This window comes from Syngnathus typhle, linkage group LG17 (assembly GCF_033458585.1).
Source record: "Syngnathus typhle isolate RoL2023-S1 ecotype Sweden linkage group LG17, RoL_Styp_1.0, whole genome shotgun sequence".
NCBI classification, from domain to species: domain Eukaryota; kingdom Metazoa; phylum Chordata; class Actinopteri; order Syngnathiformes; family Syngnathidae; genus Syngnathus; species Syngnathus typhle.
Genome location: NC_083754.1, coordinates 2,034,054 through 2,037,576, shown reverse-complemented (window position 1 = coordinate 2,037,576; position 3,523 = coordinate 2,034,054).

Below are 3,523 nucleotides of genomic sequence, written 5' to 3'. Positions count from 1 at the left end.
CTCAGGTCCATTCTGTGTAAATTAAAATATCGGTATCTACGATATCTCAATGTTGTGTTAAGAATATTGCTGTTTGTTGATTCGAAGTCAAACATGTTCAATTGACAGGTAGAAACTAATTTGAATCTTTCTTTTAAAATGTGAGTGTCCGGGTTTTTAAATCCAACTGCTCCGCTTCCAGGGATGTAATCTGGACCTTTAAAAGACGCATCGCTGTGTGAATCGCACTGTTAAGGATTGTAATTGTGTCAATGTTTGTGACTCTAAAAACGGACCGCACTTCTTCTGTTATGTCTCGAAGCATAAGCATGACACATGAAGCCATTCTTTGACTATTTAGCATCAGATGGTGGATTTTCCTTTTCTGCCTCAAGTCAACCAAGAGAGGACTGCACCATCACAGGAGCTGGAGTGCACACTACAACAACAAAAAAAATCTACTATTGGCAAAGAAGTACTGTGTAAATTTGGTCGAAAGGATCTCTGCTCTTTTGAAAATCAATTACCTTGATTTCCAATCCCAGGCCATTGACTTGTGCCTCGAATGAGAGATTTAAGGACACAAGGTCCCAGACTGCTGTTATTATTACCATGATGAAGATGTCCTCTCTTGCTTCTCTTTCGTCCTTTTCACTGTGACTGTAAACTGCCCGAACTTGTCAGACCGTTTCCGAATGGCGAAGCACTCACTACTTTTTTTGGTACAGCGTGAAGTTGAATGTAAGACTCGAGAAAGTTTTGATGCTCTAAAAGGCCCGCGAGTGTTTGAAGGTGTATTTGATACACGAGTGCTGCTTGGGGGTTTATTATGGGCACAGTCTGTTTTTTTTTTTTTTTTCTTGTTTTTTTTTTTGACAAATCTGTGTGGCACATTCAAAGAATGGCTTCTGAAAAGCTATTTGTGTATGTGGCTCTGTGATATCTATTTTCAGCATTATAAAAAAAAAACAAAAAAACATTTGGTATCAATACTTTGTTTGTTTTTTACTTGGAAAGCGTTTCATCTACCTTGAAGTGATCTTTTTAGCGGTTTTAGCTGTTTTGATGAAGAGAAGGCTCATCCATCCAATTTGGAAACTGTTGTATGGGTGATGATGTAACAGGAGGCAGTTTTAGTCTTTTACTGACAAACACTTCCCCAAGCCCGCCTCCTTGGACACCCACCAAAAACACTCCGGGGCACAGCTGTTATAGAGCAGACTTCCTGTCACGGAAAATGTGTCTTATCTTTTTTTTTTTTATTCTCTGAAGAATTGGACAGCGGGGATGCTAGGGCACATTGAATCTGGTGAAAATTACACTTGGTGCGCCTCAGTTGAAAACATTTTATTTTTCTAAGTACAACCTTGAAAACCCCTGAAATCTAGCTGTTATTTCTTTCTTTCAAAATCGGACATTTAGATAATAGAGATCTTTTTCAACTCAGGGTTCGCATACGGCCGTTACTTTCATTATTGTTCCCCTTCCAAACAGCGTGGTATTACCTCACTGCTGTGATAAGGGAGATGATGTCAGGTCAAGGACTTTTGTAGCACAATTGGAAATACAGCCAGAGAAATTGAAATTGGCGCTGTGATTGCAAAAGACATTGGGTCTTTTTCTCTGCAGCCGTGGTTGACCTGCACAAAATGCAAAATGATGCAAAATGTCGATCTCAGAAGCAAAGGCTGTGAGTTGACGTAAGCATGTGTTTGTAATTTTCCCTTGTACTGGGAACACGTCATCGTTAAGCCGCCGCCATTTACTTGTGGTATTAATCGAAATCCCTAATAGCTGCCTCACGGGCACATTTTCAGAAATAAGCCGAAAACAAAATATTTACTTAGTGTTTTCATTTCACTCTGAATGCTTGGACAGGTTGTCCAGACAACCAACTCTTTGGAGCTACTATAAAATCCTTTTTTTTTTTTTTTTGCTTATCCCGCATTGAGCTTTGGAACACTTTGGTCCTCCTCCTCCCTTTTCCGTCCGTCTTCACCACCCTTGACACGAGCAGAATGGAAAAAAGGAAATTGGAGGAGAGGAAGTGAGGGCAATTGGAAAAACGGGGCATTACTTTTGTGTCAACACTGTCCATTTTGCTCCATAAAAATAAGAAGAAATTTCAGATCACCTTGACCCAGGAAGTCCAACCAAGGAACATGAAGTGGTGAAGACAAAGGAGACACGCAGGTGAGCTGCAAAAAAACGAACACCACTCTCTCTCTTCCTATCTCCATCCTCTTCTCCCAGGCCGCTCAGATGTCAACGAGAGTCACGAGGGCGGTGCTTCCCCAGGTCGGCTCTCAGCTGCTAGTCATTGAGTTTTTCATTGTGAAAGATGATATTGTCATCTTCTTGAATGGAATTGGATGTCTTGGCAGCTGTAAATGTTAGCGCTGGTTGATGAATGCCTCAGCAACTGCTTTCAACGTTTGTTCAGGGTTGCAGCTGTAGAAGCCATCAAGTGCTTGAAGACAGTAGGATGGAAGTGAGAAATAGGCTTTCACTTGTATAATGCTTTTCCACCTTCTAAGTGCTTGTGCAGGATTGCTTGAATATGAAATTTGAGCTCAGCCTCCCCCACTTTTGCCCATGAGATCTTCCTTCTGTGGCATCTTCCCATCTGGTTCATCCTGCCATCTGCCTTTGCTGCTCTCCGAGTTATTTGTAAAGCAGGCGCTGCCTTTTCTTGTCCTTCAGTTTGGTCTCCCGGGATGTTCCTTGTGATGCAGCCAGGATTCTTGTGACCTGTTTGCCAACTTGAGACACCCTGAAGGCCTTGTGATGAAGCGTGACGACGATGACATCCTTGCCAAGGCCGTTAGCGTCATCATGCCAAATTGGTGACGTTGGATTTGTAAAACAGTCGGGTTACAGCACCCAGTTTAGAGTCTCGTGCCCCCCCTGACCCCTCGTTGATCCAAGAAGTGCAATAAATGAAATCAAAATAGTCGCCATGAATTGTGTCCTAGGTTGAAGAGCAACTATCATCACTTGATAAGCACAAGCACGCAAAAACACATGCCTGCCCCTCCCCCCCCCCCCCCACGTATCCATTCATGCAGACTCTATTACGTAAGCGTGTTAACCTGCTCCCCACACAGACTTGTCCTCGTATCAACTCCGTGCGTCAGAGAAGGATCCAGAGAGTCATAATAAGAAGGGCAGACCGTGCATAATTTGGAAAAAGAGAGTCAGTAAACAGCGAAACGGAAAGAAAAACAATTAAGAAGGAGAAAAGCCCAATCAGTGAAGTCAAAAGCCCAACGTTTGGAATGTACGCCTATACACTAACACACCCTCATTTGCAGCCCTGCAGGGATTTCATTTCCTGGAGGTTCCAGAACCAGTCCTACCTACCTCCTCTTGTTAACTTTCAAAACAATACCCTGAATTAATGTATCCCAGTTTAAATTCCCGCAGCATGAGCAGGAACATATTTTCAGACCTTTGTCAGACTGACATCAACTAAAGCCCCACAGGGATAAATATTGACATCATGGCAAATGATAAATAGCAAACAGAGGCTTGGTGGACACGC